Here is a 12,577-nt window from a genome sequence, read left to right as displayed (position 1 = left end):
CTGTAAAAAGTTTATGAATTAAGTAATTAAGGATTGTTTGCGCCTACGGGGAAGCTCCAACACTCGACCAATTGTCTGTCAGTCAGGGACAGACTTTTTGCTACAGTCCAGCCTTTGCATAGCATTTGCATTTGTCAACAACATAAAACAATTTGGCGATACACATAGACATAAATTCTAGGGAATTCTCCACCTCTTTGGAAACGAGGGGGAGACAGATATACACGGTGTATTGTAAAAGGTCACGAACCAAACAGGTTTGGAGCTGCTAGTCTAATCTATAAAATTATATTATATCTATATATCATATGTTTTTAGTGTAACACCTTCATCTGAAAGGTCACTTGTCTGTCACTGGTTATTCTTAGCGTTAACTATAAATTTGACTTTAAATTAGTTTTGTGGGTCAAGCGAACGCACTTCCTCTGTGCAACATGAATACGTTCGCTTCAACAGTAGGACAACTTAACACTGACTAACAATGTGATCATGTCAGGGTTTCACTTCATATCACTCTACTAATATAAACACTCACTTATATTTATAGGCAAGTTGTACTATAAAAAAGTTCCTGTTCTGTATTAAGAGATAGAATACAAATATTAATTATGAATTAAATGATACCAATTCCTGGAAGTTGCAGCTCAGCATCAAGTGGCAACCTCCGGTGCTGGGAAACGAAGCTGATGCAAAAACTGTAACTCCTTGAGCGGCCACTTGAGGCTGGCTCCAGAAGTGAGTCAGTCTTCACAGCAGAAATAAACATGTTTGCAGCCTGGTTCAAGCAACGGTTTTGGTCTCTATAGCTAATTTCCCCGTCCATGACAACTGTGAGGGGGTTCAGATGATATTAAGGCTCGAACGCTTCAGGTTCGCCAATGTTCCACGCCTTTACGTACGTATATTTAAATTAGCCGGGAGGCAAAAGAAGCATTACATCCAACATAGCGGCGCCCATATTTTCGGCTTCGTAAATCTGTGGGTGACATCACTCAGGCTCTGTCCATTCTTTATACTGTCATCGCTCAGCACGGGGCACATAGAGACAAACAACCATTCACATGGCCAATTGAGAGTCACCAATTAACCTATTAAAGTGCATTTCTTTGGACTGTGGGAGAAAACCCACCCATGCAGACTCCACACAGAAAGGCCACAGCCGGGGTTCGAACCAGAAACCTTCTTTTAACCACTGCGCCACCACCACCACCACTGTGCGGATATTTGAATTTCTTAAGAAGGAATGGAAGAAAATTGGAAGTACCTCAGTACTTAGTTACTTTCCATGACTCCTCAGGTCTCACAGGGGGGGTAGCAGACGCATCTACAACAGTTGTGAGTGTGTGTGTGTGTGTGTGTGCGTGCCCACCCTCAAGCACCACCCAAAGAGAAGAACGCCCTGACTCACAGAGCGTATTCTCTCTCTCTCTCTCTCCTATCTTTGTGTATGAATGCTTACCGAGAGGAAACGATAGATGCAGACATTCCACAACCCATATTCCCCCTCACTCTATCTTGTTGCCATGGGAACCGAAGCAGACGGGAGACAGGTTCATATCGGCCTCCCTCAGGTCTCCAGTCACAGTCTCCTTCTCTCTCTCTCTCTCTTCCTCCCTCTCTCTCCCTCTGTGTGTGCTGTCAGAGCCGGCTGCTCCTGTGTGGGCCACTGATACTCGCTGATTAAAGGAAGTTATAATTTGATTTTCTCAGCAGGCGCCGTTTAATAGAGCAGTTTAACTAAAGCTGTGCCATCCCCAGGGCTTATAGAAGGAGAGGGGAGAGAAAGGAAGAGAGGGAGATATATATACGAAGAGAGAGGGAGAGTCATACTAATCCCAAACACGGCAATCACCCCACCACTAAACTCTCCCACTCACTCTCCCATTCTAATTCTGTTTGCCTATTTTACCGTCTCTCTCTCTCTCTCTCTCCCTCCTCTGTTTCCTCCCGCTCTTCCTCCGCCTATTAATCTGTGCTTCCCGATTCTCCCTCTCTCCTCCCTTATTCTTTCCTCCCTTCTTACAGTGAGGCAAACATGGGAGGGCTGGCTTCTCCTATGTACAAGCTAGCTGTATTACCGGCCCATTGTGATAATAGCGTTTAATTATCCTCTCAGCTAAAATCAGCCCCATCACTTTGCTTCTCTTCCCCCTTACCCGGCTTGCCTTTCCTTCCCACTCCTCCCCTCCTCCTCCTCCTCCTCCTCCTCCTCCCCCGCCACCCGTCTGTGGTGTGTCTAATACTTCCCCACCGCCTCCCACCTCCCTCTTCTCCCCCACCTCTCCACCTCCCAAGCATCTCTCTCTCTCTTTCCCTCTTCTTCTTTTTCTTCTTCTTCTTCTCCTCCTCCTCCACTACCCTGCCGCCACCGCCGCTCCCCCGCCCTGTTCTTCAGCTATTTCAGACCCATTTAGCGGGATAAGCATCTTGAGACAGACAGAGGGGTTTTTGCTCTCTTTCAGAGAGAAGCGAGGAGAGGATATGGAGACTGGCATCCCGGTGCCCGCCTCAGAATACCAAACAGGGGCCCGGGCATCTTAATATGCAGCGTGGGACAGAGGCTGAGATCAAAGAGAGGCACACAGACAGACAGAGAGAGAGAGCGAGAGAGGAGAGAGAGAGAGAGGAGAGAGATGGGTTTGGGGGGTACAGAGACAGAGAGGAGGAGGAGGAGGAGGAGGAGGCGAGAGGCAGAGATGGAGAGAGGTGAGAAAGGGAGGGAGTGAGTCCTCTCATTTCTCCTCATCTGAGCATCCTTTGCTTCACATCATCATTTCTGCTCTGCTCTCCTGCGTCACTCCCCCCTGACCCTAAGAAAAATCGACAGCTTAATTACCACAGCGTGCAAATCTGCATGCCTGCCCGTGCATTGATGTGTTTTTGTGTGTGTGTGTGTGTGTGTGTGTGTGAATGGTGAAGAATACATATATATATATATGTGTGTGTGTGTGTCTCTGTTTCACCCTTGTTTGTGCAAGGAGGTGGGGGGGTTGGATGGTGGCTCTACCTCTGCCACCTACCCAGCCCCTCTATCTCCTCAGTCAATTAAGATCGTGAGTAGCTGTCCCTGAAGCGGTGTAGACAGGCTAAATGAAAAGGCAGTGGATGTGAAATATGAATCATTAGAATACTGCAAGGACAGGCTGGGGGGGGGAGAAAGGCAAAGAGGGGTGGATGGTGTGGGGAGGAGAGGGAGGGTCTGGTAGAGAGATAAGGAGGGGGGAAAAAAGGAATGGAAGAGAAAAGGGGAGAGGAAGAATGAGAGAGCAGATAATAAAAGATTAACGTCACGCCTCTCAGAGTGGTGGAATTTAAAAACCCTCCAGATCAAATTATTTATCCCTGTCTATAAAGGCAAGAGAGAGGGAGAGAGGGAGGGAGGGAGAGAGAGGGAGAAAGAGAGGAAGATGAGGGGGGAGAAAAAAACGAGTGAGGAGAGGGAAATGGAGTAGAATGGAAGAATGGCGCGAAGACCTCTCTCACTCTTTGATGACGATGCTGACAGCAAAACAAATACGCTGTGTGTGTGTGTGTGTGTGTGTGTCGGTTAAGACAGAAAACAAGAGAGAAAGAGAGAGAGAGAGAGAGAGAGAGAGAGAGGGAGCAGGCAGATGTCTGCATTCACTCTGTGGGAGGCTCAAGGCTGTTTGCCGAGGACAGAGAGACAAGAGGAGGGAAAGAAAAGAGAAAGACGGAGAGAGACAGAGAGGGGTAGGATTAAATGAAACCTGTTTCCCTTTGATTCTTCACTAATTTGCAGTGAGATGAAGAGCACGGAGGAAAAAAAAAAAACCCACCTACGCAGCACAGCGTCACACCGAACCACACACACACACACACACACACACACACACACCACTTGCCTAAGTCTCAATAGAGTTCACTCACACACACACACACACACAGTTACATTCATCTGTAGTTCACTGCCTCGCACCCTTCTCACCAATAACATTGACATTTCTCCACATGGACCGGCGTAACCCCCGCTTGACTTCTTCAGCTCCCTTCTATTTTTAATTCCCTCACTCACTTGCTCATCCTCGCGACTGTATTTTTTCCACTATCACCCTCTCCGTTATTTTATATCATTGTATATTCTTTATATTTCCGGCCAAGAATGCCAGCAGACCACGTAGCTCAGATACACATTGACTAAACAAGCGCGCACGCACAAATACATGCACGCGCAGGCGCGAAGTCCTTCCTCATTAGCCCTGATTCCCCCTGAGTGACATCTTTAACAAAAGGATGCAGCCTCTGCCGCCATGGCAACAGCCTCCTCCATCTCTATGCGGCGCTTCAGACTGTTTACATGATGGGATCTCACTCTTTTCTTCCCTCTCACTCTATCGCTCTCTATCAGCTTCTCCGCACTACTCTTCTCTCACTCCTCTGTTTGTCTTTCTTTTTGTCACACTTTCTCCCCACCAAACCCACCCCCCCATCCGTCTCAAGCTCCCTCCTCTCTCTCTCTCTCTTCTTTTTCTCTGCCTCTCGCCTCGCCTGTTGCCTTGTTGCTGCTGCTGCTGCTGCTGCTGCTGGTCTTAGGACATATAGTAGAGACCACCTGCTTGCCGATCAGAAAGTGATATGTAGGTCTAAAAGAGTGAGAGAGAGAGTGACACAGACGAGTATGTGCATGTGATTAAGTGTATATATATATGTGTGTGTGTGTGTGTGTGTGTGTGAAACAGAAACAGAGTGTGAGGGGCTTCCATGAGGACTCTGATATCTAGGCCACGGGAGTCCAAGGCAGCCAGTGTGTCTGGTGTCACAGCAAATCAACTGTCAGCTGTACACCACCTGCCTGCCCACACACACACACACACACACACACACACACACACACACACACACACACACACACGTACACCCAAAGTCTGAGGAGAAGAGACTAAGAATAGAACACCCAGAGAGTGTTGCTGTTCCTCCCTCCACCACCTCCTCTTCCCTCTCCCTCTCTTCGTCTTCTCCTCCTGCCACCGTCAGCCCGCCGTGTTTTTTTTTTTTTTTTATTCTTTATTTTGCAAGTGGCCTCCAACACGATAGGAATCTTTTCTCCCCCCTGAGCTCGGCCCAGCCTCCTTTTCTCTCTCTCTCTCCTTCTCTCTCCCACAGTGAAATGAGTCACCTGCACTCCTTCGCTCCTCTCTGCTTCTGTAGGTAGCAAGTTAAGGTCTTCTTTTTCTTTTAAAAGCAAAGCTATAGACGTCATCTACAGCCCTCCGGTACATGTTTTGCTTTTATTGACAGAGCAAGAAAAGGAGGAAAGGGATGCGAAGCGGTGAAAACACAGGAGAGAAGCTTCTGAAGCGGGATTCGATCCGAGGCCAGCAGGGGTGCGTCGTGATTTTTCGGAGGCCTTGAACTGTTAAAGCATCTCCGGGGAGGCCTCGTATGCACGTTAATGCGTGCAACCTGGAGATGCTGGAGCACAATTGTGTTTGCTCTCTGTAGCATCCAAATCCACATGATACATACTGTGTGTGTGTGTGTGTGTGTGTGCGTGTGTGTGTGTGTGTGGGCACGCACACAGAGAGGTGTGTTTGCTTACATGCAGTGTGAGTGTGTTTCTGTATGTTTGTGTGTGTGGTGTGCTGCTCTCAGTCTGGTCCCTCTGTTTCTCTGCTGTCTGTGGCCTCCTCTTCCCCATGAATACTAATGTGCTTCAAACCCCAGAGATCAACCCTCCTCCTCCGCCTCCTCCTCCTCCTCCTCCCTTCACTCCCTCCCTCCTCTGCCAGCCTCCCTCCCTCCCTCTCTCCATCCCTGCCTTCCTTCGCCACAGTCTTCATTCATTTCTCCACCCCCTTTACCTTTCAACTTTCCCTCTCTTTCATCTCCCCCTTTTACACCCCATCTTTTTCTCCTCCCCGAACGCCCTCGCTTCCTCTCTCCCTGCCTTATTTCCTCATCCTTCCCTTCCCCGTCATTTCTACCTCTTCTTTTTCATCTCCTCACCTCTCCTCTCCCCTCTCCTCACCTCTCCTCGTAGCCTTTCTTCCCCTTCATTTCACGTTACATTGCACAACTCGTCTTCTTTTATCATCACCTCTTCACTAAACATTTCTCTCCTCTCCTCTCCTCACCTCTCTCGTTTCCTTTGCCTTCTTCTCTCTCCACCTCTCCTCTCCTCTCCTAACCTTCTCTCTCTCTTTCCCTTTCCTCTCCTCTCCTCATCCTCTCACCTCTCCCCTTACATCTTCTATTGCCCTTTCTTCTCCTCTCCTCTTTTCTCCTCTCCTGTCTCTCCTCCTGTCTCCTTTCCTCTCTTTTTGTCTCCTTTCCTCTCCCCTCTATCGCATTCTCCCACTCCTGTCATCTTCTTTCTCTCTCCTTTTTCTCTCCTCCCCCCTTTTTTCCTCTGTTTTCCTCTTCTGTCCTCTCCCCTCCTGTTTCCTTTTCCTCTCTTTTTGTCTCCTGTCCTCATCTCCTTACCATACCCCTTTCTTTCTCCTCTTCTCTCCTTTGCACCTATTTTGTCTCCTATCCTCCCTTTTTCTTTCCTCTACTCCCCCCTCCTCTCTTTTCTCTCCTCTTTCTTTCTCCCTTTCTCTCATCTCCTCCTTTCCTTTCTTTTCCTTATCTGTCCTCTTCCATCTCTCCTTTGCTCTCCTTCCTCTCCTCCTCCTCTCTCTTCTTCTTCTTCCTGCCTTGTCCCCTCCGCTCTTTACAGTACACCTCCTCAGGAGGACATGTAAATGAGGTCAGCACAGTCGAGTACATCAACTGCATCACTCAGGTGTGAGCGTAGGTGTGCACTGACGCATACCTGCACAAATTAAAGTCCATGAATTTGTGTGTGTGTGTGTGTGTGTGTGTGTGTGTGTATTCATTACGGGTTTGCGTGTGAGTGTGTGCGCGGTGCGTTCCAGTCCTAATAAAGAATTTCCTCTCTTAAGCTGTATACCAGTGAACCAAGTGCTCCAATTACATAAACGTCTTCACCCCAATACATTTTGACATCCTGAAAATTTTTCACGGCCTAATTCATTTAAAATTGCATCCCATTTCTTGGCCTCCGTTTTTTTTTTTTTTATATTTTTTTTTTGTTTTTACCACAAAAAAGCCCCCTGGAAACAGATGATGAGCAGGGGTGAGGGGATGAGAGGAGCTTTCAGTTCTTTGTGTAATATAGAAGCTGCTACTCTTCGGTAGCCCTGCTGCTGCTGCTGACTGGACGTTCTCAAACTTTACTGCTTTTCCACACACACACACACACACACACACACACACACACACACACACACACAAAGGATGAGTGTGGAAATAAATCCCTGTGGCTGCCAACAGCAGAGAGAGACGAGAGCTCAGTCATTTAGAGCAGAAAACTGTAGGAAAAGAAGTTCGCCGTGTGTTCATCATTAAGGGAAGTCAGATCAGGCTGTCGAATATTCCTGTGAGCCAGCAGCAGCAGCAGAAGAAGAAACTGGTGTGTGTGTGTGTCTGTGTGTGTGTGTGTGTGTGTGTGTGTTTGTTCAGCGGCAGGACTGGGAATAATGAAGCCAAGGGAAGAGAGGAATCCTGCAGGAATCCATCTCAGTCTGCTGCATTCCTCCTGATGTAGAAGCTTTGAGAGCAAGTCAGGAGCACAGAAAAGCAACAGGCTACTGGAGAATGACCCACACACACACACACACACACACACACACACACACACACAAAGAAGAAGAACAATAACAGCCTGTGCTGGGGAGAAAACACATAACATGACCACACCACTCAAACACACACGGGGACAATTGCATGCAGAAACCCACCCACGGATCGGGCTCGACAAACACACACACACACACATCATAAATAAATAGCGCGCACAGAATACACACAGATTGTTGGTAAACAATTGGAGAAACGATTCACACTGACACACACACTGACAAATATGCAGATGCACATATGAGCATCTGTGTGCACACAATTCACACTGCAGGACCACTTCAGGTTTCATCATCTTCTTTTCCTTTTTTTTTTTTGTTGCTTTCTTTCTCTTGAGAGGCAGAGAGGGAGGGAGGGAGGGAGAGAGGGAGGTGCAGAGGGGTGTCTCATTCCCTCTCTTTTGTTGCTGCTGCTGCTGGGGGAGAGAGAGAGAGAGAGAGGGAGAGAGAGAGAGAGAGAGAGAGAGCACATATCCATACAGAACACTCTCTCCAAGCCCCATTCACACCCACACACACACACACACCTCCCTCCCTCTTACTCTCACCCCTCCACCCTCCACACACACACATCCACAAAGATACAACATCAAAGAGCCGACACCGCCGAAGGATTACTTCAGCCACACACTCCTCTCCTCTCTCCTCTCTCGCTCTCCTCAATCCGGGTCTGTTCCTCTCGTGGAACCCCCCTCTCGCCTGGCTGCTCTTGGTACAGCCCGAGCATTCCTGCCAAGTAGCTTTCACACATGGAGGGGAAGCTTGTCTCAAGCAATTGCTGACAAGCTACAAACAAGACAGCCTCCCTCTTTTCCCTCTCTCCCCCCTTTTTCTCTCTCTCTCTCTCTTTGCTCCTCACTCCTTTACCCTTTCCACCCTCTCCATCCCCCCCTCTTCTCCTCTTATTCCTCCCTCCCCCTCTTCCTCTCTCTCTCTCTCTCTCTGAGAATGTGGGGGCCCCACTAGCATAAATTGTCAGCTGTTCCTGGGCGTACTCTCCATGGCTCCCTAAACTCACATAAGCCCACATATGCAGTCGCTGGTGGGACAAGGGTAACCCAAGTAAGCCCTGTTGGTTACGAGTCTGAAAAAGTATACCAAGGCCCCTGAATAATGCTGCAGTGTGAAGCCGCTTAAAGAGTTTTTACTCTATAATAAGCTGCAACAGATACCGAGGCTAATGGTATTGCAGGGTCGACATCAACGTACTTTCTTTTTTTGGCCCTTTTTAAATTAATGAACGCACAAATCGTTTAACACGCCATCGTTAACCCCCGAATCTTCATTCACGCACAAGTGGTGTCAAAAGAGTTTATTTCAAAAAAGCCTCAGCTCACAGCGTTGACCTTTGGAGAGTTAAGAGTGCTCAAACAAACAGTCATTCACTTTTATTTGAACTCTTTTTCAAAAATGATTATGGGATAATTACATATATGAGATCATGAAGATGATTTATGTTTTGTTTGTTTTTATTCCTGTTGAGAAGTCATGGAAGGGTTTTATCGCTCCAGCACTTCAACGTTTGTTGGTTTCATAAATGTGCTCTACAAAAGACACGACTTGACATATCATTTTCCCCCCCTCGCTCTCAAATACTCCACACAGGGGGGTGTCTGGAGGTTTCCAGAAGTAAAGGGTTGATACGGCTGGAACCATTTTGCATTGTAGTCTTATTGTTACCAAAAGGCCCACTGTTATCCACTAGTGTAGGCTGTCATCTAGTGTTAGGTTTGGGTACTGTCTGGTGAGGCACCAAAGCACCACTTGAAAACCGGGCCACATTACAGCTACTGTGAATCCACTTGAATCTTATGTTTGGTGATCTATACACTGGCAGTGAATAATTAAAAAGGAGAGAGGAGCATGAAAGTGAACGGTGGTGCTTTTGGCTGAGCTGAACAAAGAAGTCGCCGCTTCCTCTGTGTGTCTGTTTTGATGAGCGTTCTCATTACAGCAAACACACAAGCGAGATTTCTTTTGCTGAAAAATTCTCTTTTGACTCTCCGCTCCCTCTTTCGCGGCTCGTGGGAGCTGCATTCAGCCGCAGAGCAGTTTGGGTTTCAGCAACACGCTGCAAAGACACTTGTGCAAATGCTGAGGCTTCAACATGTGTCCTGTCCCAAAATAGGGTGGGGAGGGGGAAGTGAATTAGTATATAGTAAATATGACGCAGTGTATGTATTCTCAGCCTTAAGCAAGTGTATCTAACATTTGATTATAAAAGTTCTTTCTACACATAAGTATCTCAAAAGTTTACAGAGCCACCAGCACTTGCATTTATGGAGTTTCAAAACTCACATACAGTTGCAACGTGTCACAGGATCCGTGCACGCAGATTTGATCATCCGTAAATAAATAGCAAACAAGTTTTAAAAATTGGATGAAGCAAGTAGAATTTGCACACTGTTTTTTGCTGCAACAACAATTTTGATGCATTGTTGCTGAGCTGTTAAAGATCTGACTACAATACAATACTTGTTTTTTAACATAGGACCAGTCAAAGGTTTGAATACAGCTTTACATTTAATGTTTTTTTAATACGTTTGAAACCATCAGTTGTGTCGTTCAGAGGTTGACATACAGTTAATTACATCAATCCAGAAAAATCAAGAATTTTGACAATCAATCCATCAAACACTCTGGACCAGCCCAGGAAAAGAAAAGCTGAATTACCTGCTGAGGTTCATTACAGGTACCAGCCTCAGAAATATCCAATCAATGACACCTTAGATTGGAGCCAACATAAATGATTCACAGAGTTCAAGTAGCAGACACATCTCTACATCATCTGCGCATAGGAGACTGTGTGAATCAGGCCTTCGTGGTCGAATTACTGCAAAGAAACCACAAGAAGACAACAGCTGTTTTGGCCGTTGAACACAAGGATTGGACTTGAGATCAGTGGAAATCTGGACCCTTTGTTCCGATGAGTCAGATTTGAGATTTCTTTGGTTCTAACCACCATCATCTTTGTGAGACGCAGAGAAGGTGGACGGATGGAATCTACATGTGTGGCTCCCACCCTGAGGCGTGATGGTGTGGGGATGCTTTGCTGATGACGCAATCGTCCTCCGCAATCATCTGACCTGAACCCAACTGAGATGGTTCGGGATGAGTTGGAGCGCAAAGTTAATCTACAATGATCTCAATAATAAAAAGGCGTATCCAAACTTTTGACTGGTGTGTTAAAAGGAAATGCTGTTAGAATAACCAACATCTTGTTGGAAACGTGTAGAATACTTGATATTTATTCATGAATCACGCACGCTTCACTAGTATTGAGACTAATTTCCCTCCACAGACAGGCAGGTGGTATAAACAAATGCGTAGAGACCGCAGAGACAGCTACAGAGGGAGGATGAGATTCAACTCAACGCCGCCCACCCTCTATAATGAGCTATTACTCCTTGCAGCACCTCCAGCCTGCAGCTCACCCCTACCTTAGATGCTCTTTTGTACTGACAGCACATCAAATCCTCTCCAATCATACACTCTCTTTGTCAGCTCTGACGGCTGCACTATACACGATCCTCTCCGGACTACTTTTCCCATGCTCACGTTTGGATTTATCTTAATGCGTTTTCTGATCTGTTCTCACACGAGTTTTTTGTATTTGTTAGGCGGTGTCACTTTACCTGCACATGCTAATATTAATGAGAACAGGACAAGATGCAAATGTGTCGCTTTGTGCACATGTGATTTATGATTTATGAGTCATGCTGCACACCTACATTTTTACTTAAATTCATGCATATTTTTAAACATCCAGTATATTTAATTTCATTTATTCAACAGCCTTAACTTTCACACTTTTGTTTTATTTCCATATTTTGACTTTTATTCCACATACCAGTGCTCAGAAGTTAACCACTGTTGTACATTTCCTGTAACGGCCTAATGTCCTCCAGACCCATCAAGGTTTCATCTTTAATTTGGCAGAACGATAGTCTCTGATTTCATCCTGTCTCGCCGCACATGTAGTACCACAAAGACCTCCATTTTTGCTGTTGGTGAGTCAGTCAAAAAGGATGCTAAGATGTGATTCATGCCTGAGGCTCTTCCTCATTCCTCCTGGATCACGGCCTCCCAAAGACTGAACTCGCCACCCTCCTCCCCAACTAGATAAATGCAGTGCTGGAGCCACTGCAGATGCATCAAAAATATTAATTTACTCTTTTTTTTTTTATACCACCTCAGAAAATATTCGTCTCTTCTAGCACCGCTATTTTGACAGACATTACAAACTCCAGCAGTGTAGGCCGACCCTGATCAGCAGTTTATTCCTGAGAAAAATGCAGAACTAGTTCAAGAGTTCATTTGGTGTTAGATTTGTCTTCCTGATCCGCTCCCTAATCTCCCTAATATTTCCTGTTTGGAGCCACGGTTGCAGTGAAACCATTCATACAATTTCTGCTCTGCTCCATCTCACGTTACATTCTCACTAATCGTGCGCTACGTGAATGAATGTGTCCATGTATCAGGCTGATATTGAAACAAGAGATTTCAGATATTTTAAACGACATTTGAGCGATCCCCTGGTTTAATTTCATTCAAATTGTTGGAGGTGGTTTAATATGTTTTGAATGATTTTACTTCTTTTGAGAGATTTCTCCAGATACTACTACAGGAAAGTCGAGTACCACAGTTTGAGAACAGTTTGTTCAGTCCAAATCTCAGAGATATTCAAATTAATAATCACACAAGACAGAGACAAAAAGTGAATACTTAAATACTTTCACAATAAATCTAAATAGTGGATTAATAGTAGTTACAATTTTGGTTTTAGCTCTGCTCTGTATACTCCATATGATCCTCAAAACATGATGCCTTACGCCTATCGTTAATAAATAATTACTAGTTAGGAGGAACGTTATGATCAATCTTGGAAACGCAACAAATCTTTAACAGAAAGGATC

This window comes from Larimichthys crocea, chromosome XVIII (genome assembly GCF_000972845.2).
Source record: "Larimichthys crocea isolate SSNF chromosome XVIII, L_crocea_2.0, whole genome shotgun sequence".
In the NCBI taxonomy this organism is placed as follows: Eukaryota; Metazoa; Chordata; class Actinopteri; family Sciaenidae; genus Larimichthys; species Larimichthys crocea.
Note: the sequence above shows the minus strand (reverse complement) of the source record.